The sequence below is a fragment of the Tachyglossus aculeatus genome, chromosome 1 (genome assembly GCF_015852505.1).
Source record: "Tachyglossus aculeatus isolate mTacAcu1 chromosome 1, mTacAcu1.pri, whole genome shotgun sequence".
Lineage (NCBI taxonomy): Eukaryota > Metazoa > Chordata > Mammalia > Monotremata > Tachyglossidae > Tachyglossus > Tachyglossus aculeatus.
In genome coordinates, this window is record NC_052066.1 from 150,783,904 (window position 1) to 150,808,284 (window position 24,381).

Here is a 24,381-nt window from a genome sequence, read left to right on the forward strand (position 1 = left end):
TGAGTGCTTACTGTGTGCAGAGCACTGTATTAAGCGCTGGGGAAACTACAATATACTAGAGTTGGTAGTCATGTCCCCTGACCACAATGAGTTTACAATCTAGAAGGTGCTTCTAGTGTAAAGGGAGAATATGAAACTGGTTATGACTGTGTTGCAATTCCCAAGCAGTGCCTGGATATCTGGAAATCTTGGAATAAATTAGAGAAAGTGTGAAATGTAGTTATTGGTCATAGATATAGAGGGACACAGATGAAGAGGGTAGCAAAGAGGTATGAAACACCTGAACTTTTTCTTCAGTCAGTTAATCATTTGCTAGTGTTTTTTCATCACCTTCTGTATGCAGAACACTCAACTAACCAAGTGACACAGTCCCTGCCCTGGAGGACTTTATAATCTAATGATGAAGAAAAGGAGATATAAATTACTTATGAGTAATAGGAACAGGAAGGAAAACAGGGATGCAAGGGTATGGAAAAATGAATGTGAATCAATAAATAAATTAGCGGAGTAAAGAACTCATTGTGTATGTAAGAACCAACTAAAAGTGGCTTTTGGTTTGAGTAGTTGCATGTGAGGTAAAGGAAAAGTGTACACTAAGAAGAATGCGGCATGTAATAATACTAATAATATTGATGATGATGGTATTTGTTAAGTGCTTACTATTTGCCAAGCACTGTTTTAAGTGCTGGGGTAAAAACAAAGTTATCCGGTTGGACGCAGTTGTTGCACTGGTCTGCCTCATTACCCCAGATGGCACCCTGAAATTGGGATGTTGTATCTCCGTTACGAAAAGAACATGTTGTGTTTAAATTCTGATGGTTCCAGTCCCGGAAACCTGAAGTGCCTAACTGCTGAAACCCCCCCGAAGAAGGAATTCTATGTGGATAGGGTGGAATCAAGAGAATTAATGAGAGACAGTGATGTGATCAGGGAACCAGGATTCTATTCAAGCCAGACCCTGAAGCTCAGGTTAATATTTTAACATTACAGGTTTGTCAAAGACTGGAAATGAAACTAACATTGAATCCAACACATGAAATGACCCACTTCTCAAGAAGAGCAGTATTGGGAAAAGAAAGATCGATTGACAATATCATGTCTAATGGAATATTCTTCGGGGACTAAGGAAGTGTCTCCTATTTGTGATGTAGCTTGGAAGAACTTACTCTGGTCAGGTGAGTCCCCAGTTTATAAAATCATGCTGATCTGCATGGTGGACACTGTGTAACAGCAAACATGATGTATGAGGTTAGGATCCTTAGCAGATTAACACAGGGTGAGCTGTTGGAGTGGGATTTCTGGGAATCCTCAATGAGGAAGAACAAGAAGCCATTAGATTGTCCTCGGGTGACTGAGTTGTTCTCAGAAGCAGTGGCATTGGATTGTTTTGAAATAAACTCAAGGGTGACTTAACTCTACAACCTGAGAGTGATGAAGCAGTTAATTTTTTTATTTTTGTTTTTGTTTTTTTATGGTTTTTGTTAAGTACTTACTTTGTGCCAGGCACTGTATTAAGCGCTGTGGTAAGTACAAGGTTGGACATAGGCCGTGTCCCGCATGGGGCCCACAGTCTTAATTTCCATTTAAAGATGAGGTAACTGAGGCCAAGAGAAGTTAAGTGACTTGCCCAAGGTCACGTAGAAAACAAGTTACGGAATTAGGATTAGAACCGAGGTCCTTCTGAAACCTAAGCCTCTGCTCTATCCACTAAGCCATTCAGTTGACAGCGGGGAAACTATAAGGAGATTATAGTACAAACCATTCTTTGTTTGAGATACTATTCGATGCTCGTGACAACAAGAAATGGTAAGGAGGTTGGGGGGAACCAAGAGGCTGCTGAAGACCCTACCACCCACTTGCCACACGGTCTCTCTGCCATGCAGTACTCACGGCTTCATTCATTCACTCAACCATTTTGAGCACTTACTGTGTGAGGAGCACTGTACTAAGCACTTGGGAGAGTACAATATAACAACAAACACATTCCCTGCCCACAACGAGCTTGCAATCTAGAGGCTTCAGGAACACTTCCTCCATTTTAGCCCACCCTTCCACCAATTGGCACAACTTAGTTTCTTATTCTCCCCTCTGGGCCTAGGATAGCCTCAACCACCTATGCCCTCACGTTCTCCAGAGCTCCGAGGGAAGAAATTTCTTCTTTCCTTCTCCTCTCCAACCCCATTATTTTCTGCCTGCATTTGGTGACACAGCTGTCTGCCATCTGAAGCAGCAATCCCCGCTATGCGGTTTCAGGTGGCAGCTCTCTGCATGACCCTGAGTGCAAGCAAAAAGAATGCAGGAAGAGCCCTTGGCCATTGAGGTCAGGGGTAATGGGTGAATGTGCTTGCCAAGTCTTTTCTACCCCTCCGGGGGTGCATGAATATGATGGGGAAGGCATTTTCCCCACCTCCCCCTTGTTTGCTCGGTGTCTTTGCCCTTTCTTTCCTCTCTGTGGTTTTAGTGGTGGTGGAGATAGTGCTAGTAGGGGGAGTGTCAAGGAAGAAATAGAAATTAAATGTACTTTAAAAATCACTCACATAATAATAATAATAATTATGGTACTTGTTAAGCACTTACTATATGCTAGGCACTGGTGCAGATACAGGTGCACCAGATTGGACACAGTTCCTGCCCACATCGGGCTCACAAGTCTCAAATTCAAGGAAGCTCTTGAGAATGCTCAAATCTTAAAACATTCTGTCTCAGGGCACGCTAGGCTTGTGACTTGAGAACCACATCATGTGTAAATCAGCCTTGCAGGTAGGATTCCTAAGGTCTTACAACGAAAACATTTTTTACCAGCCTACAAAATTTCCCTCAGCCTTTCCCAGGTTCAGGGGCTCCAAGCCTAAGAGGAGCAATCTGAAATGGTTCCTCCCCAGTGGTGGCAGCAGTGGTGGTGGTTGTGTGTCGGGGAAGAAGAGGAGTGGAGGTGGTTCCCACCTTAATTAAAATTTTCATTTTGCCTGCAGCTTTGTTTGTTCTAAGGTAGATGCCTGGGAGCCCCCACCAATTGGGCTGTCTGGTCTAAATCCTGTTTGAGAAAAGGTACATAGCCTAAGGAGTCTTGCTTTTGATCACTGCACTGAACTCTCTTCGAACCCCAAACTATATCAAATATTTAGTTGTTGATGTAAGCTTTCATATGGTACAGGAATAATGAAACACCAGTCGTAGCCTAAAAGGAAAGTTATTTTAAAGTTTGTCAAAAGGTGAATGTACTGAGGATGGACAGAAGATTATATAGGGATATTAGGTGGTCAAGATATTTTGTCTCTTTCTTTGGAAGACTTCATTATTATTTCTAGGTTGTATATATGAAGAACTTATTCTGTGCCAAACTGTGAGAATCCAGTCCCACCTAATGCTCATAGTCTAAAGACTCTTGCCCCTAATAATCAATCAATCAACCAATCAATCATATTTATTGAGCACTTACTATGTGCAGAGCACTGTACTAAGCACTTGGGAAGTACAAATTGGCAACATATAGAGACAGTCCCTACCCAACCTCTCCAAGTACTTGATTGAGGAAATTACAATCATCAGTCATGATGTCCTAAAATCGCCCCTGCTCCTCTCTAGCCCCTCCAATCTCCTGCCCCTTCTTCAACTCTCCCATCTTTCCCAGAAGCATCTCAGGAAGAGATCTCCTGCCTCCTCTCAAAATCCACCTCCTCCACCTGCTTCTCCAATCCCATCCCATTACACCTTATCAAAGGACTTGACCCCTTTCTTCCCCTGATTGCTATCTTCAACTGTTCATTCTCCAGTGGCTTCTTCCATACAACTTTCAGACATGCACATGTCTCCCCTATCCTGAAAAGAAACCCTCTCTTGACCCCACCACTCTCTCCAGTTATTGCCCCAGCTCCCTCATATTATTTCTCTTCAAACTCCTAGAGTGAGTTGTCTACATGAGCCATCTTTCATTCATTCATTCATTCATTCATTCATTCAATCGTATTTATTGAGCACTTACTGTGTGCAGAGCACTGTACTAAGCTCTTGGGAAGTACAAGATGGCAACATATAGAGACGGTCCCTACCCAACAGCGGGCTCACAGTCTAGAAGGGGGAGACAGACAACAAAACAAAACATATTAACAAAATAAAATAAATAGAATAAATATGTACAAGTACAATAAGTAGAGTAATAAATACGTACAAACATATATACATATATATACAGGTGCTGTGGGGAGGGGAAGGATGTAAGGTGGGGAGGATGGGGAGGGGGAGGTGGGGGAGAGGAAGGAAGGGGCTCAGTCTGGGAAGGCCTCCTGGAGGAGGTGAGCTCTCAGTAGGGCTTTGAAGGGAGGAAGAGAGCTAGCTTGGCGAATGTGAGCAGGGAGGGCATTCCAGGCCAGGGGGATGACGTGGGCCGAGGGTCGATGGCGGGACAGGTGAGAACGAGATACGGTGAGGAGATTAGTGGCAGAGGAGTGGAGGGTGCGGGCTGGGCTGTAGAAGAAGAGAAGGGAGGTGAGGTAGGAGGGGGCAAGGTGATGGACAGCCTTGAAGCCAAGGGTGAGGAGTTTTTACCTGATGCGTAGGTTGATTGGTAGCCACTGGAGGTTCTTGAGGAGGGGAGTAACATGCCCAGAGCTTTTCTGCACAAAGACGATCTGGGCAGCGGCGTGAAGTATGGATTGAAGTGGGGAGAGACAGGAGGATGGGAGATTGGAGAGGAGGCTGATGCAGTAACCCAGACGGGATAGGATGAGAGCTTGAATGAGCGGGGTAGTGGTCTGGATGGAGAGGAAAGGGTGGATCTGGGCAATGTTGCGTAGGTGAGACTGGTAGGTTTTGGTGACTGATTGGATGTGAGGGGTGAACGAGAGAGCGGAGTCAAGGTTGACACCAAGGTTGCAAGCTTGTGAGACGGGAAGGATGGTAGTGCCATCAACAGTGATGGGAAAGTCAGGGAGAGGGCAGGGTTTGGGAGGGAAGATAAGGAGTTCAGTCTTGGACATGTTGAGTTTTAGATGGTGGGCAGACATCCAGATGGAGATGTCCTGAAGGCAGGAGGAGATGCGAGCCTGGAGGGAGGGAGAGAGAGCAGGGGCAGAGATGTAGATTTGGGTGTCATCAGTGTAGAGTTGATAGTTGAAGCCATGGGAGTGAATGAGTTCACCAAGGGAGTGCGTGTAGATCTTCATTTCCTCTCCTGAAATTCTCTCCTTGACCTCTTCCACTCTGGCTTCTGCCCCCTTCACTCCAGAGAAACTGCCCTCTCAAAGGTTACCAATGACTTCTTTCTTGCCAAATCCAATTGCCTCTACTCTATCCTAATCTTCCTTGACTTTTTGGCTGCCTTCACCATTATCTACCACCCACTTCTACTGGAAACATTATCCAATCTTGGCTCCAATGACACTGCCCTCTCCTGGTTCTCCTCCTCTCTCTAGGTACTCATACACAGTCTCTCCAGTGGGATCCTCCTCTGTCTCTACACCCTAACTGTGAGAGTCCCTCAGTGTTCAGTTCAGGGTCCCCTTTTATTCTCCCTCTGCATCCACTCCCTTGGAAAACTCATTCACTCCAATGGTTTCAACTACCATTGCTATGTAGATGATTCCCAAATCTACATTTCCAACCCTGATCTCTCTCCTTCTCTGCAGCCTTGCATTTTCTCCTGCCTTCAAGACATCCCTACTTGGATGACTTGCCATCACCTCAAACCTAACCTGCTCAAAATAGGACTCTTTATCATCCTATCTAATCCCTGTCCTCTTCCTGAGTTTCCCATCTCTATAGACAACACCACCATCGTTCCTGTGTCACAAGCCCATAACCTTGGTGTTATCCTTGACTCCTCTCTCTCATTCAACCCACATATTCAATCTATTGCTAAATCCCATCAGTTCAGCCTCCACAACATTGCTATAATCTGCCCTTTCCTCTCCATCCAAACTGCTACCACATTCACCCAAACACTTCTCCTATCCCACCTTGATTACTGTATTGGCCCTCTTGATGACTTTCCTGCCTCCTGTCTCTCCCCACTCCAGTCCATACTTCTCTGTGCTGCCCATATCGTTTTTCCTACGAAAACATTCAGTCCATGTTTCCCCTCTCCTCCAAAACTTCAGTGGTTGCCCATCCACCTCTCCATCAAACAGAATCTCCACACAATTGGCTTCAAAAAATGCAATCACCTTGTTCCCTCCTACCTATCCTCCCTGATTTAACACCACAACCCAGTCCACGCACTTCACTCCTTTAATGCCAACCTACTCGTTCTTATCTATCTTTGCTGCTGACCTGTCACTTATATCCTGCTTCTGGTCTGGAACCCCTTCCCTCTTTACTCTCCCTATCTTTAAAGACTTAATAAAAGCATATCTCCTCCAGGAGGCCTTCCCCAAGTCATCATCTCTTTTTCTCCGACTCACTTCTTCATTGCCCTTCCACTTGGATTTGCACTCTTTATTCACCACTCTCCCACCCTCTGTCCCACAGCCATATCCACGTACACATCCATAATTCATTTATTCATGCTAATGTCTGTATCCCCCTCTTGACTGTAAGCTCGATGTGGGCAGCTTACTTGTCTACCAGCTCTGTTATGTTGTACTCTCCCAAGTGCTAAATACAGTGCTCTGTATGTACATAATGCTCAATAAATTTGATTGACTGATTGATTGATGCCAAAGTTGGGACTTAGTTATACAGAGAAGCAGCGTGGCTCATGGAAAGAGTCTGGGCTTGGGAGTCAGAGGTCATCAGTTCTAATCCCAGCTCTGCCACATGTCTGCTATGTGACCTTGGACAAGTCACTTAACTTCTCTGAGCCTCAGTTCCCTCATCTGTAAAATGGGGATTAAGACTGTGAGCCCCACATGGGGCAACCTGATGACCTTTTATCCCCCAGCGCTTAGAACAGTGCTTTGCACATAGTAAATGCTTAACAAATACCATTATTATTATTATTATTGTTATTACAGTCCCAGCCCAGAAAGACCAGTTTTTAAAATATCATCTCCTAAATACCCAGCACCAGTTTGGATTTACCAATCTTGCTATTAATGAACATGACAAATAAATAATAAATGTTAATGGGGAGCATATTTACTTTGGGAGGATATGCAGATGGTGGGCATCTATCTTAACATGGAAGAAAACAAACTTTTACACATTGGATAACATATGAAAAAAAAAACACTGACTATTACACCATAATCCTCCTTTTCTTAAGATAAAGAAAAGTAATTTACAAAGAATTAAATTGATAGCACAGAATGGACTGGTAAGAAAACTGGGAAAGGGATTGTGTCTGAACTGATTGGTGTCTACTCCAGTGCTTAGTACAGTGCTTGACACATAGTGAGCACTTACCTAATGCCATCATCATCATCATTATTCTATCTTCTGCAAAGTTTTTCCGCACAGGAATGGGAACACATGCTTATCTCTGGCCAACAGCTTTAAGGAACAGAATACTACCCCTTTTCCAAGACTTCTTTTACTCTCAGATACCTTTAAAGTGCAATTTAAAGTGGATTAGAATCATGCTAAACATAGCCACGCTGCTTTTCACATTTGAACTTTCTTCTTTCAATTTTCTTTAAATTCCTGACTTTTTCTGTGTGGTATTCTGCCCATGTATAATTCATTTCTTGACCATAACAAACCAATCATTCACAACTGACACTTAAAATTAATTAGTGTCAATCATTGCCATCAATCAAAAATCATTTTGAAAGATTTGGGAAGAAGAAGATTATGTGGCTTCCTACAGAAGGTAAGCACTTACGAAAGGACAATCCAACAGAAGACTTCAAAAGAAGCCAGTTACATACAGAAACAGCTAGCCTCCATTCATGTAAAAGAAGGTATAGACTAAGACAGTAATCTAGACAATGTATAGGAAAAGTTGGCTCAAGGATTTAATGAAAAGTATGCTAATTTTTCAGTACTTTATCTTGGAAGCCATAGGTGGTCTTGGCTTGAAAAATTACATACTACTTCTGAATTTGAATCTCTAAAGCATAGCAGGGGGGCCTAGCCAACCAGTACTGTGGCCATATGTGTTTGGGATTTCATGCACAATAATTAATTTCCATTCTGTAAAAATGAATAATTAATGCAGTTTCCATGTCACGTGATATAAACAGAAGTTGACACATATTAAGAGACACACGCTGCTGAACAAACTTTTTAAATTGAGATATTTTATTAATGATGCAACTTTTCTTCCCAGAAAACATGAATTAAAAAGAGCACAGCCGGATTCCAAGGAAGTGATTTATGACTGAAAGCCCAAGGTAACGGGACAATTTTCCCTGGTTTGAAGTTGCTGATTCTTAATTGAAAACATGGCTTGGGAGAGGAGGAGGAGAAGAAAGAAAACCTTCACATCAAGGCCCTCCATGTATATTTCATGTCATGGGTGGCAGCTACATAGAAACACTGAAGCAGACACGGCCTTCAAACAACTTATAGCAGAGCTCTGTTTTGATATTTTAGCAGAACCCTTATTGGAATTATCAATGGTAAGGTTCAAAGACTAGTAGCGTTGTCAAAGTGGATGAGCCAATAGCCCATCCAAATCAAAAAGTCTGTCTCCAACAGTAGAGCTGAGGGTTGTTTGGAGGAATCTTGTGATGGTTGCCCTCCTTAACCTGCATCTTTGTGGTTAGGAATGTATCCCCTAGCATGCCTAACCTTTCCCCTACATCCTTAAATTTCCTCTTATAAATCCATTATACTCTGCTTTACAAAATGTGTCCAAACTCCCTTGAAACTACTGATATTTTCCTTCTGCACAATATCCTGAGTACCTTGTGGGCTTGGGAACATTCTCTTGGAGAAACTTGGAGATTTCAGTTAGAGGTCCCTTTTTTTAATTTTTGAATGGTATTTGTTGAGTGCTTATATGAGTCAAGCACTGTTCTAAGTGCCGGAATAGATACATGTTTGTCAGGTTGGACAAAGACCCTGTCCCATCTGGGGCTCACAGTCTAAGTAGGAGGGAGTAGGATTTAATCCCCAATTTACAGTTGAGGAGACTGAGGCACAGAGAAGTTTGGTGACTTGCCCAAGATCATACAGTAAGCAATTGACAGAACCAGGATTTGAACAAGGTCCTCAGACTCCCAGGCCCATGCTCTTTCCACTAGGCCACATTGCTTCCCAATCACTTGCATGTACTAAATTCTTAATAGATGCTGGTAATATTCATTCATTCATTCAATCGTATTTATTGAGTGCTTACTGTGTGCAGAGCACTGTACTAAGCACTTGGGAAGTACAAGTTGGCAACATATAGAGACAGTCCCTACCCAACTGTGGGCTCACAGTCTAGAAGGGGGAGACAGAGAGCAAAACAAAACATATTAACAAAAAATAAATAGAATAGATATGTACAAGTAAAATAGAGTAATAAATATGTACAAACATATATACATATATACAGGTGCTGTGGGGAAGGGAAGGAGGTAAGACGGGGGGATAGAGAGGGGGATGAGGGGGAGAGGAAGGAGGGGGCTCAGTCTGGGAAGGCCTCCTGGAGGAGGTGAGTTCTCAGTAGGGCCTTAAAGGGAGGAAGAGAGCTAGCTTGGCGGATGTGGGGAGGGAGGGAATTCCAGGCCAGGGGGATGACGTGGGCCAGGGGTCGATGGCGGGACAGGTGAGAATGAGGCACAGTGAGGAGATTAGTGGCAGAGGAGTGGAGGGTGTGGGATGGGCTGTAGAAGGAGAAAAGGGAGGAGAGGTAGGAGGGGGCGAGGTAATGGAGATCCCTGAAGATGAGGGTGAGGAGTTTTTGCCTGATGTGTAGGTTGATTGGAAGCCACTGGAGATTCTTGAGGAGGGGAGTAGCCTTCCCAGAGTGTTTCTGCACAGAGACAATCCGGGCAGCAGTGTGAAGTATGGATTGAAGTGGGGAGAGACAGGAGGATGGGAGATCGGAGAGGAGGCTGATGCAGTAATACTGATGGGATAGAATGAGAGCTTGAATGAGCAGGGTAGCGGTTTGGATGGAGAGGAAAGGGCGGATCTTGGCAATGTTGTGGAGATGAGCCCAGCAGGTTTTGGTGACGGCTTGGATGTGAGGGGTAAATGAGAGAGCAGAGTCGAGGATGACACCAAGGTTGCAGGTTTGTGAGACGGGAAGGATGGTAGTGCTGTCAATAGTGATGGGAAAGTCAGGGAGAGGGCAGGGTTTGGGAGGGAAGACAAGAAGTTCAGTCTTGGACATGTTGAGTTTTAGATGGCGGGCAGACATCCAGATGGAGATGTCCTGAAGGCAGGAGGAGATGTAAGCCTGGAGGGAGGGGGAGAGAGCAGGGGCAGAGATGTAGATTTGGGTGTCATCAGTGTAGAGATGATAGTTGAAGCCGTGGGAGCGAATGAGTTCACCAATCAATTAATCAATCAATTGTATTTATTGAGCACTTAGTGTGTGCAGAGCACTGTACTAAGTGCTTGGGAAGTACAAGTCGGCAACACATAGAGACAGTCCCTACCCAACAGCAGGTTCACAGTCTAGAAGGGGGAGACAGAGAACAAAACCAAACATACTAACGAAATAAAATAAATAGAATAGATATGTATAAGTAAGATAAATAAATTAATAAATATGTACAAACATATATACATATATACAGGTGCTGTGGGGAAGGGAAGGAGGTAAGATGGGGGGATGGAGAGGGGAACGAGGGGGAGAGGAAGGAAGGGGCTCAGTCTGGAAAGGCCTCCTGGAGGAGGTGAGCTCTCAGTAGGGCCTTGAAGGGAGGAAGAGCGCTAGCTTGGCGGAGGGGCAGAGGGAGGGCATTCCAGGCCTGGGGGATGATGTGGGCCGGGGGTCAATGGCGGGACAGGTGAGAATGAGGCATGGTGAGGAGATTAGCAGCGGAGGAGCAGAGGGTGCGGGGTGGGCTGGAGAAGGAGAGAAGGGAGGTGAGGTAGGAGGGGGCGAGGTGATGGAGAGCCTTGAAGCCGAGGGTGAGGAGTTTCTGCCTGATGCGCAGATTGATTGGTAGCCACTGGAGATTTTTGAGGAGGGGAGTAACATGCCCAGGGCGTTTCTGGACAAAGACAATCCGGGCAGCAGCATGAAGTATGGATTGAAGTGGGGAGAGACACAAGGATGGGAGATCAGAGAGAAGGCTGATGCAGTAGTCCAGATGGGATAGGATGAGAGCTTGAATCAGCAGGGTAGTGGTTTGGATGGAGAGGAAAGGGCGGATCTTGGTAATGTTGCGGAGCTGAGACCGGCAGGTTTTGGTGATGGTTTGGATGTGAGGGGTAAATGAGAGAGCGGAGTCGAGGATGACACCAAGGTTGCAGGCTTGTGAGACGGGAAGGATGGTAGTGCCGTCAGCAGTGATGGAAAAGTCAGGGAGAGGGCAGGGTTTGGGAGGGAAGACAGGGAGTTCAGTCTTGGACATGTTGAGTTTTAGGTGGCGGGCAGACATCCAGATGCAGATGTCCTGAAAGCAGGAGGAGATGCGAGCCTGGAGAGTGGGGGAGAGAGCAGGGGCAGAGATGTAGATCTGGGTGTCATCAGCGTAGAGATGATAGTTGAAGCCGTGGGAGCGAATGAGGTCACCAAGGGAGTGAGTGTAGATCGAGAACAGAAGGGGACCAAGCACTGAACCTTGGGGAACCCCCACAGTAAGGGGTTGGGAGGGGGAGGAGGAGCCTGCAAAAGAGACTGAGAATGAACGACCAGAGAGATAAGAGGAGAACCAGGAGAGGACAGAGTCTGTGAAGCCAAGGTTGGATAGCATGTTGAGGAGAAGGGGGTGGTCCCCAGTGTCGAAGGCAGCTGAGAGGTCGAGGAGGATTAGGATAGAGTAGGAGCCATTGGATTTGGCAAGCAGGAGGTCATTGGTGACCTTTGAGAGGGCAGTTTCCGTGGAATGTAGGGGATGGAAGCCAGACTGGAGGGGGTCGAGGAGAGAGTTGGTGTTGAGGAATTCGAGGCAGCGAGTGTAGACAACTCGTTCAAGGAGTTTGGAAAGGAGTGGTAGGAGGGATATGGGGCAATAACTAGAAGGTGAGGTGGGGTCAAGAGAGGGTTTTTTTAGGATGGGAGAGACATGGGCATGTTTGAAGGCAGAGGGGAAGGAACCAGTGGAGAGTGAGCGGTTGAAGATGGAAGTTAAAGAGGGGAGAAGGGATGTAGCGAGAGATTTCATGAGATGAGAGGGAATGGGGTCAGAAGCACAGGTGGCCAGAGTAGCACTTGAGAGGAGGGAGGAGAGCTCCTCTGAGGAAACTTCTGGGAAGGTTGGGAGAGTAGCGGAGAGTGTTGAGAGCTGTGGGGTTGGAGAAGGGGTGGGGAGTGACTTTGGGGAGGTTGGACCTGATGGATTTAATTTTGTTAATGAAGTAGGAGGCCAGATCGTTGCAGGTGAGGGAAGGAAGAGGGGGAGGAACTGGGGGCCTGAGAAGGGAGTTGAATGTATGGAAGAGCTGGCGGGGATGATGGGCATGGGTATCAATAAGGGAGGAGAAATAGTTTTGTCTGCCAGAGGAGAGAGCTGAGTTAAGGCAGGAAAGGATAAACTTGAAGTGAATGAGGTTGGCATGGTGTTTAGACTTTCGCCAGCAGTGTTCGGCAGCTCTAGCTTAAGAGCGAAGGAGGCGGACAGTGGCAGTGATCCAGGGCTGTGGGTTAGTGGTATGAGAGTGGCGAAGGGAAAGGGAAGCGAGTGAGTCTAGCTGAGTAGAAAGGGTAGAGTTGAGAGCAGTAATCTGATCATCAAGACTGGGCAGAGAGGAGAGGGAGGCGAGGTGGGGTGTGAGGCACTCAGAAAGATGGATGGGGTCAAGAGAGCGGAGATCTCTGTGAGGGAGTAATATGGATTTACAGGGGAAAGGAGTGTGAGTGAGGAGACAGGTGAGAAAATTGTGATGAGAGAGGGATTTCAGAGTTGGTGAGGGTGGACACGGTGCAGCGATAGGAGATGATGAGGTCGAGGGTATGACCAAGTTGGTGAGTGGGTGAGGTGGGGTGGAGCAAGAGGTTGGCAGCATCGAGGAGAGATAGAAGGTTGGTGGCAGAGGAGTCATCGGGGATATCCATGTGGATGTTGAAGTCTCCGAGGATCAGAGTGGGCATGGAAAAGGAGAGAAGGAAGGTTAGGAAGGGGTCAAAATCGTTAAAGAAGTTGGAGGTGGGGCCGGGGAGGGGGGTGGCGGTAGATGATGGCTACAAGAATCTGGAAGGGGTTGTAGAGGCCCCAAGGGAGGCCTCACACCAAGGGAGTGAGTGTAGATCGAGAACAGAAGGGGACCAAGAACTGACCCTTGAGGAACCCCTACAGCAAGGGGATGGGAGGGGGAGGAGGAGCCCGCAAAAGAGACTGAGAATGAATGGCCAGAGAGATAAGAGGAGAACCAGGAGAGGACAGAGTCTGTGAAGCCAAGGTTGGATAGTGTGTTGAGGAGAAGGGGGTGGTCCACAGTGTCGAAGGCAGCTGAGAGGTCGAGGAGGATTAGGATAGAGGATGAGCCGTTGGATTTGGCAAGCAGGAGGTCATTGGTGACCTTTGAGAGGGCAGTTTCCGTGGAATGTAGGGGGCGAAAGCCAGATTGGAGGGGGTCGAGGAGAGAGTTGGTGCTGAGGAATTCTCTTCTCCTTGCTACTTAGACCATGAGCCCCTTGTGAGACAGAGACTGGGTCCAACCTAATTCACTTGTATCTACCTCAGTGCTTAGAATGGTGTGTGGCACATAGAAAGCACATGACAAATAACCATAAACCCCCCCCCCCCCCCCCAAAACACAGCATCAATTGTAGGGTCCAAACACTTTTCCCTGAGGTAACTTCCAATAATTGTATTCAGGTCCCTGGGCTAGGCTACTAATTTGCTTCACGATTGGAGTTTATAAACCTGATTTAATGTTTAGTGAGCTTCCTCAGATAGGGTTCACAATGTTCTGTCTGAGGTGGGCTGGCATGATTCCTGCATTCCATAATAGGATATCTATCACCAAAGTGTCCATTCAGGCAGTTGTCCAAATTGGTTTTGGCCCATTGGCCTTTTCAGACCCAGTCTTTTTTTTAATGGTATTTGTTAAGCATTTACTATGTGTCAAACACTGTTCTAAGCACTGGTGTAAAAAGAAGTGAATTAGGTTGGACCCAGTCTCTGTCTCTCAAGGGGCTCATGGTCTAAGTAGCAGGGAGAAGAGAACAGGGGTACAGAGAAGTTGCCCAATTCACTTGCCCGAGACAAAGCCAGGATTAGAACCCAGGTCCTCTGACTCCTAGGCTCATGGTCCTTCCAGAGTCATTTGAGTTTATTATATTTAGCTGTTCCATTTAAAGTCAGTAGACTGCAGAACAGCATATGATGCCACATTAAGCTGAGGTGTTGAGGGAACAGTGAACATTCATCCTTCCTCTTTGAATGTCCGGCTGAATCAACATGGAATAGACATCGAACAACTGCAGAAAAAATGCATTTGGCATTGCTGCCTTACTCAGATTGTGGTGTCCTTGGGCACATATTTTTCTGGTCCAAAGGAGACTTAGGAAGGTACAGGAACTTCCTGCTGATCAGTACCATATGCATTTGTCACAGGCAACATCCTGAGAGTGCTCTTTAAATTGCTGACTGGACTGTCAACTGAACAGAGGTGTATTGATAAGAAAGGAAACATTAAATAAAGCTTCATAATGTCATATGACTGAATACCAATAACAATAGTGAAGGTATTTGTTAAGCCCTTATTATGGCCCATGTACTGTACCAAGAACTGGGGTAAATATAAGCTAATCAGGTCCCACATGGGGTTCACAGTCTAAGTAGGAGGGAGAACAGGTATTAAATCCCCATTTTGCAGATGAGGGAACTGAGGCATAGAGAAGTTAAGAGACTTTTCCAAGGTCACACAGCAGAGAAGTAGCAGAACTGGGATTAGAACCCAGGTCCTCTGACTCCCAAGCCCAAGCTCCTTCCACTAGCCTGCTTCTCGTTAATAAGGTGATGCAATGCGTCAACCTTCCTATAGATCCTACGGATCACAATTAGACATGAGGCCATGAAGTGAAGGATGAAAAGGTAGGCTGGCCATGAGTCCTGGGTTTTGTTCTGGGTCATTTTAGAAAACTAAAACTATCTTGGTAATGGGTGGTCCTGGCTAAACCAGTCAACCTACACTGTCAGCTTGATGTGGGCAGGGAAAATGCCTACCTTCTTTGTTGTATTGTGGTCTCCTAGGTGCTTAGTACACTGGTCTGCACATAGTAAAAGCTCAGTAAATACCACTGACTGATGGTCCTAATTTCCAACTGCTCTAGATTGTCCTAAATACTTGGAATTCCACATTCAGCCTGGTGCATACTTTGCCCGTATTTATCTCAGGTCCCATAGAATTCTGGGACTTATCATGCAGATGTCTGAGAGTGAACAGAGACTTAAACCCCACCTTGTCTCCCCTTTCACCTGTTCTCCCAATCACCAAGAGGAAAAAGTCAAGAGTATAATCCTGGGGTGTGGTCTAGATACTCTGATTTTCACCAAAAATGATACTTGCATTCAAGGAACAAGTAGAATCTCCAATGCAGAGGGAGCATCTTCAAATAATCCTCTTTGAATAACAGAAAGACTAGTTAACCACTCCTTTTTATGGTGTTTGTTAAGCATTTACTATGTGTCAAGCACCGTTCCAAGCACTGGGGTAGAAAGACGTTTATCAGGTTGGACACAGTCCCTGTCCCATATGAGGCTCACTGCCTCAATTTGAGGGAGGATGATTTAATTCCCACTTTAGAGATGAGGTAACTGAGGCACAGAGAAGTGAAGTGATTTGCTCAAGGTCACACAACAAGCAATTGGCAGAAAGGGGATTTGAACTCAGGTCCTGACTCCCAGGCCTGAGCTCAAACTACTAGGCCATCCTCCTTCTCCTTCCATTTCATCTTTCCAGGAGTGCATAGTAAGGTTACTGTCTCCCTTTATTCAGGATTTAAAGCATGATGTTTAGTCCCACACTAAGGAAAAGTGAATAATTTTATCCCATCCATGTATTGTGGCATCCTTTGTGGTCTTGTCCTAGGCTGTCAAATCATCTCTGACTCATAGCGATTCCATGGACACATCTCTCCCAGAATGTCCCATTCTTCATCTGCAATCATTCTCATAGTGTATTTGTAGTCTTTTCTTGGTAAAAATGTGCAAGTGGTTTACCATTGCCTCCTTCTGTGCAGTAAACTTGAGTCTCTGTCCTCGACTCTCTCCCATGCTGCTGCTGCCCAGGACAGGTGAGTTTTGACTTGTAGCAAGATGACCTTCCACTCACTAGCCATTGCTTAAGCTAGAAATGGAATGGGTATGCCTTTTCTTGACTCTCCCTTCTGTAGGCTGAGAGTGGTAGAGTACTGGAAACTCTCCAGGTTTGATCCGGGGATGATGAGGGCCAGGGGGGAGGGTATCTTTTGTACATTCCATTTAAAACAAAACAAAAACATTACTTGAGGAAGGATTCAGTGACAGAACCTTTGGGATGGACTAGAATTCTCTCCTCATAGTTTTAAGTGTTAGGTTCTGTGAATTTGATTACAATTTTGAGAACTTGAGGGTTAACAGAAGAGGGAATGTAGCTTAAAAGTTAACATGGTAGCTGGGGAAAAGCATGAAAGATTTTGTCATCAGTTTACCCGTTGGTCAACCCTAAGGATGGGCACCATCATCAAAAGTGTTTATTGGGTGACTGTGGCTATGGAGCACTGTACTAGGTATGTTGGAAAATGCAACAGAAGTCAAAGATAAAGTTCCTGACTTCAGTGAGCTTGCAATCTCATGGGAGAAGCAATGGGATAGAAATAACATGTATTAAGAAGGTTAAATAAAGAGAATAAATACAAATACATTCCCTGTTTTTTATTTATTGTACTCTCCCAAGTTTAGTTTAGTGTTCTGTGCACAATTAGCAGTTAATGAACACCAATGATTGAAATGATTAAACCATAATAACTTTGACATTTACTAAGTTCTTTCTAGTAGACAACCCCTAGGTAGATGCAACGTAACAATAAATACTATGCAATTAGACTTACATAACTATGTTGGCGTGGTTGTTGTGGTGGAGTATCCAGGAAAGGGCAGGAGTCGTCAGGGAATCTGGAAAAAGTGGCTTTTTAGAGAGGGCTTTGAAGGTGGGGAAGGACAGTGTTTGATAGATTTGGAAGTCAAGAGGGAGTTCCAAGGAGAGGAAAAACATGAGCCATGGTTCAGAGATGACAAAGGTATAAGCAAAGTAGGTTAGGAAGCTGGAGTGGGAGAAGCGAAAAGTGCAAGTGATCAAGGAGAAGAAGAAAGACACTAGGAAAATGGGAGGTAGCTGGAAGAAAGTCTTAAAGTCCATAACTGAATTTTTTTGAAGAAGAATTTTTTTGAAGATAGATGGTGGGGGCAGGGTTATGTTTTGAGTGGTCCTTTAAGAAGAAGATACCAGTAGGACAGCCATTTAGGTGGAGTAGCTTATTAAAGGAGAAAGCTATTTGGTGGTCAAATGACCACCTACAGACTTAGAGTGAATTTTCAAGTTAAGTGCTCTCAGTGACATCTTTGGCTTTCATGGAGTGTTACTCATCATTGCTTAAAAATATTGTGTGGTTAAATTTCATTTGCTTTTTGTTTGAGTTCTTTTTTTCCAATAGCTTTGTTAAAAAGAGAAAAAAAAGAAAACCATGTGTCCTTAGTGTTGTTTCATTGGATTCTGGGAACGTGCATAGCAACCCAATGGTTTCAATCTAATATGTGGGCAAGCAATGTGGAAGACATCCAGTCCTGTTTACTATATTAATTCTAAATAAAATTTCACAGCTCACTCTCCACAGCTTCTTTGCCTTAGGACTGTAAAACTTCCCAGGGGAAAATGAATCCGTTTTTCAACTTGAAAATCACCTCAAAACATTTACATCTCCCACCCTATCATTCATGACTTAGAAAGGGTTTAACGAAGTTGCTTTTTTCCCCCCTTTCAATTTGAGATAGGCTGAAAAGTTCATATTTTGGTAAATCTGTGATAGCGAGGCATAATCCCAAGCCTAGGGGTTTCCTCTCCCTGTCTCTGGAATTCTGAGGTGGAGTTAAAGTCCCCTCAACAATTTGGGACATCCATAATACTGACCCCAGCATGCAGTGGGATTTATGCCAAATGTGTACTGAGCATGCTTCTGCCCAGCTATGGAAACCCAGTCATGTAAATTGAGCAAGAACACTTTAGGGTTGGTGGAGCATGGGCTAAACTGGTGAAATAGGACAAAAACCATTCTGAGATATTTGCATATTTTTCTAAAAGTTTTCCAGGACAGCCTACAGACATTCTAGAATGTCCTGGCTAGACTAGATTACATGATCATTTTAGCTAGAAAAGAGCTTAGCCACCCAGATCTTTGGTGAAAAGATGCCTGCAGTCACCCCCACAAAAAAGGTGCTAAAATAGGAAATGTAAATGAAGCCACAGTAAAATTAGAGGAATTTTATAGTAAGAAAAGTTGCATCACTTGAAGACTCTTAAGTCTCCCAGGATTCAGGCCCTCCTTCACATTTCCAAAAAGGGAAAATGATCTCCTCTCTCTCTCTCCTTTCCCTCTTTCAGAAATGTAAATGGTGGTTAACCACGCACTATTCATATTTTTTATTTTGCACTTCAAAAATGTCCAAATATCATCGTACATTTACCAAGTGTTTCAGTCCACCTAGTGAGACCGGTAGTCAACCTTTTGTTCATTGACTGTGGTTTCCCTTGACACCTTACAGGTTCAGCTGAATGTTTTTGCACCTTCTAACACCAGACAGAAAAGGCTTTGGGTGCACATCTGGCATCTTGAAAGAAGGTGAAAGGAAAAAAATATAGGTCTAGAAAGATTGTTCCTTCCCCTTGCTATAACCTGTGCAGACCCCTCCCCACCCCCAGACTCTCCCCTATCCCTTGTATACCCGAGTCAGAGGAAATACCTGCCGATCTCCATGAATAGGTTGACTCTCTTGGTCAGCTCTACCAAGATCAAGTTCCTTGACCTGAAGAGTGCAAGTGAGAGGTAGTTGTATTGCACCTGGCAAGGGGAGAGGAATGTGGGGGTTGTGGCCCTTCTGAAAGGGTTTTGCTCTTTTTCTTCATCTTCTTTTTTTTTTTTTTTTACTGTTCTGACTTGTTCTGATGAAGCTTGTTGCTGTCTATCCCCGGTTTCCTGTGTCTGGATTGGTTTGAGGTTGAGCTCGGTTTCCTGTTTCTGTGCAGCTCAGGACGGCCTAATTGAAAAGATATGTCAGAATTTTATGTCCAGTGTGGCAAAGGAAGAAAGAGCAATGTCCAGTTCTTGAAAATAGAGCCTCGAAAGGAAAATGTATGGCACTTGGAAAGGTAATAGGATTAAGGGAAATATTTAGTCTAAGAGCTTTGTGGTCTCCAACCATCTTCAAGGTCTCTGAAAAGAGGATTTAACAAAGAACCCAATTCTCCCAGTGTCAGAGGCTGAGCACTGTGGGAGGAGCACTGATTCTTTGACATGCAGCATTGCCTAGTGGAGAGATCATGCCTGCCACTGGCCTTCTTTGTGGCCTAGCAAAAGCCACTTAACCCCTCAGTGGCTCAATTTCCTCATCTGTAAAATGAGAATAAAGTACTTTCTATCTTTGCCTCTCAAATTATGAGCTCCATGTGGGACAAGGACTGTGTCAAATCTGATTATTTTGGATCTTCCCCATGCCTCATGCAGTATTTGGCACATAGTAAACACTTAATAAATAGCCTAACTAACCAGTAGGAATGTACTATGTGGGTCTCCTCACAGTCTGAAAGAGGTTTCTTCTTCTTCCAAAGAGCCCACTCCCCCAAAATGACATTTCAAATGTTCAGGAAATCAGGTTTTGTATTAACAACTATCAATGACTGAGACATCATTCTGCTTTACAGGTGAGCAGATTGAGATATAGGTGTTAAAATGTCTTCTGACAAAGAAAAGCAGTCCTAAAACGTCTTATATCAATTTAAAATATTAACTAGTGAACATTGTTGAATAGCGAAGTTCAGACTTTCAGAATTCTGAGAGATCGTGCTTCTTAATGAGACATTGATATTCAGTATGAAGTGAAAAGTTGCCACAGATCTTCTCTTCGCTACAATTTCCTCTGAGACTGTTCGCAGCAGGACAAGAGAAACTTTTCTGCTATTACTGGCTCTCAAAGTGTCTCTGTCTGAAGGGATTCACTGGCACTACTGATTAATTAGTTTTTCTGCCATTCAATTAGAAATTGGCTCCATCAAATAGTCAGAGGGCCTGGGTTCTAATCACAGCTTTGCCACTTGCCAGCTGTGTGACCTGGAACAAGTCAATTAATTTTTCTATGCCTCCGTTTCCTCACCTGTAAAATGGGGATTCAATACCTGTTCTCCCTTCTTCTTAGTCTCCTGTGGGACAGGGGCTATGTCTAATCTGATTATCTTGTATCTACTCCAGTGCTTGGTGCAACGTTTGGTGCATAGTAAGACAGGATCTTTAGAAATGTGGGATGCTTAACAAATACCATGATTATTAGAATTACCTTCCCATTCTCACCCCATTAATATAAAATTAGGCTGCAAAGTGAGTATATTTAAGAGGCACTACTCTATGTTGTGAAGTGGCTTTGTAAATACTTAAGGAAAACCCTCACTACCACAAGAGGAGTTCATTCATATGATTTGTTCTAAGAGCTAGATCGTGGACAACACATGCTATTCTCATCTTTGAGGGTGTGATTGCTCTGCAGCCAGCCATATGCATTTCATTCATTCATTCAGTCGTATTTATTGAGCGCTTACTGTGTGCAGAGCACTGTACTAAGCGTTTGGGAAGTACAAGTTGGCAACACATAGAGACGGTCCCTACCCAACAGTGGGCTCACAGTCTAGAAGGGGGAGACAGAGAACAAAACAAAACATATTAACAAAATAAAATAAATAGAATATGTAATAATAATAATAATGATAATGGCATTTGTTAAGCACTTACTATGTGCAAAGCACTGTTCTAAGTGCTGGGGAAGGATACAAGGTGATCAGGTTGTCCCATGTGGGGCTCACAGTCTTCATCCCCATTTTACAGATGAGGGAACTGAGGCCCAGAGAAGTGAAGTGAGTTGCCCAAAGTCACCCAGCTGGTAAGTGGCGGAGCAGGGATTTGAACCCATGACCTCTGACGCCAAAGCCCGGGCACTTTCCACTGAGCCACGCGGCTTCCATACATTTACTATGTACAAATAAAATAGAGTAATAAATATGTACAAACATATATACTCTGTGTCTTTAAAAACCAAACCGAACGTGCCTCGGGCCAAGAAATCAATCAGTTGTATTTATGGAGCGCCTACTGTGTGCAGAGCACTGTACTAAGTGCTTGGGAAGTCCAAGTTGGCAACATAAGAAAGGAATCTCTTTCCCGGGCAGAAAGACAAAAAACAACAACAGTGACGTAAAGACGAGGAGCATTTGAGGAGAAAATTCACCCCGGTGGATCTTAACGACCAACAGGCCCCAACCTGGCAGTTCTATCTCTAGGACTCCGCTGACTAAGCCCTCCCTTCCTCATCTCCCTCTCCCTTCTGCAGTTCCCTGACTTGCTCCCTCTATTCATGCACCCCTCTCGGCCCCGCAGCACTTATGTCCATATCTGTAATTTATTTATTTATGTTAATGTCAGTTTCCCCGTCTAGACTTTATGGGCATAGAATATGTCTGTTACATTGTTATATTGTACTCTCCCAAGCACTTAATACAGTGCTCTGCAGCAGCATGGTGTGGCGGATAGAGTACGGACCTTGGAGTCAGAAGGTCATGGGTTCTAATCCCGGCTCAGCCACTTGTCTGCTGTGTGACCTTGGACAAGTCATTTTACTTCTCTGGGCCTCAGTTACCTCATCTATACAACAGGGATTGAGACTGTGAGCCCACAGGGTCAGGAACTGTGTCCAACTTGATTTGCTTGTATCCACTCCAGTGCTCAGTAAAATGCCTGGCACACAGTAAGTACTTAATAAATACCGTCATTATTATTAGTAAGAGCTCGATAAATATGACTGATGGACTGACTCCCTGCTGTCAAAGGGTAAGTCTTAGAGAAGCAGCATGGCTCAGTGGAAAGAGCATGGGCTTTGGAGTCAGAGGTCATGGGTTCAAATTCTGACTCTGCCAATTGTCAGCTGTGTGACTTTGGGCAAGTCACTTCGCTTCTTTGTGCCTCAGTTACCTCATCTGTAAAATGGGGATTAAGATTGTGAGCCCCCCGTGGGACAATCTGATCACCTTGTAACCTCCCCAGCACTTAGAACAGTGCTTTGCACACAGTAAGCACTTAACAAATGCCATTATTATTATTATCATTATTATTATTATAGTAAGCACTTAATAAATGCCATCATTATTATTATTAAGTCTCCTGATTCACCTCACACCCAATCAAGATCTCTGTGCTTATTCGGATGGCTAGAGAATCATCAAGGGCATTGCTAGTCAGACCTACCTTTAGGGGCCGGCATCTAGGGCTTCTTCCTCTTCTGTGCCCCATATTGGCGTTTCTGACTGCTGTGACTCTCAAATTCTGTTCACACATACTCAGGGGGTTTGGGCTTCACAGCAGGACCCCAGTAGAGGTGGTACACCTGTTGTGAAACATCAGCTTAGGACTTGAAAGAGCCTTTAACATTCTACAAAGAGGAGTCCAAAATTAGCAAGACATAACCAGCAGCATGGCCTAGGAGTCAGGAGACCTGAGATCTAAATGCAGCTTGGGCACTTTCCTGTTGTGTGATCTGGGGCAAGTCACTTGCCTGCTATGTGCCTCATTTACCTCATCTTTCAGATGGAGATTAAGGCTGTGAGCCCCATGTGGGACAGAGACTGTGTCCAGCTTGATTTGCTTGTATCAGCCCCTGAGCTTAGTACAGTGCCTGGCACATAGTGAGTGCTTAACAAATACCACCACTATTATTAGCTGTTCTGGAGATTTTTCTCTGGACCTCCTCACATATTTAACATAGACCTTGAAGAACTCTGGTGTTCAGACTCACTCCCACCTAGTGTTTCTCTCTGGATTTTTGGAGGACAGGTGAGCTCTGCTGCCTATCCCAATGACCATTTTACCCCAACCAACTCTACAGTGACTGTGCTGCTTCTCCAAATAGCCATCCTCTGCTCATTTTCCTTAATCCTCCCTTTGACTGGCTTTCTTCTGAGTAGTGCCATCAGGTAAGTGACTGACACCTTACACCTGTGGATTTTCCCATGGGAGGGACAGAGTAAATAATGGACTTCCTGTCTCCCAGGGTGAGCCTTTATGCCCTTTCCAACCAGAGCCACCCATCTAGAGAATTGTCAAAGTGGGATTGATTTTAGCCTCTCTAATTTTAACCCTCATGACCACAGACATACTTGAATTCTTTAATGAGGTGAGAATTTCCCCTCAAGGGTATCTGGCCCTGCTCAGCTTCCCCAAACAATATTCATCAGTTTCTGAATGATAGATGGATAAAATGATGTTATTCCCCTGGATGTGATTTTTCCATTTAGCTACTGATATACCACTTGGTTTGTTCAGAGTGTTTTTCCTCAGGTCTGCTTGTGAGAACTTTTCTCTTAGGTCATTCTCAATCCATCAGCTTCAGGGGTTTAGGCCAAATGGTTCTGGTGATAGGCAACTCAGGTGTCTGTTTGGAGGTCAAGAGAACTTTCAACTTTGTTATTTTCTGACCGAGGGATGAATCCAACACCATTTCCTCAGCGGGAAGCCAGGGACTGAGAAGGTCAATTGACTCCCAAGATCCCCCAAGAATCTCCTACCTTCTAAGAGACTGCAGCCAAGGATTGGTAGTTCTTTACATGGGGGAGCACTAAGAGAAAATGCCAATTTCCACTGTGGCAGTAGGCGTGCAGTAAATAGGTAATCAATCACATTGTCGGCAGGCAACATCTCTACCAGCTCTGTTATATTCATTCATTCATTCATTCAATGAGTGCTTACTGTGTGCAGAGCACTATACTAAGCACTTGGGAAGTACAAGTTGGCAACATATACAGTCCCTGCCCAACAATGGGCTCACAGTCTAAGAGGGGGAGACAGGCAACAGAACAAAACATGGAGACAAGTGTCAAAACCATCAGAATAAATAGAATTACAGCTATATGCATATCATTAATAAAATAAACAGAGTAGTAAATACGTACGAGTAAAATAAATGGAGTAATAAATATGTACCAATATATACAAGTGCAGTGGGGAGGGGAAGGGACTAGGGCAGTGGGGGGGGGAGGGGGGGCGCGATGGGGAGGGGAGGAGGAGAGGAAAAAGGAGGCCCAGTCTAGGAAGGCCTGCTGGGGGAGGTGAGCTCTCAGTAGGGCTTTGAAGGGAGGAAGAGAGCTAGTTATACCAGACTCTCC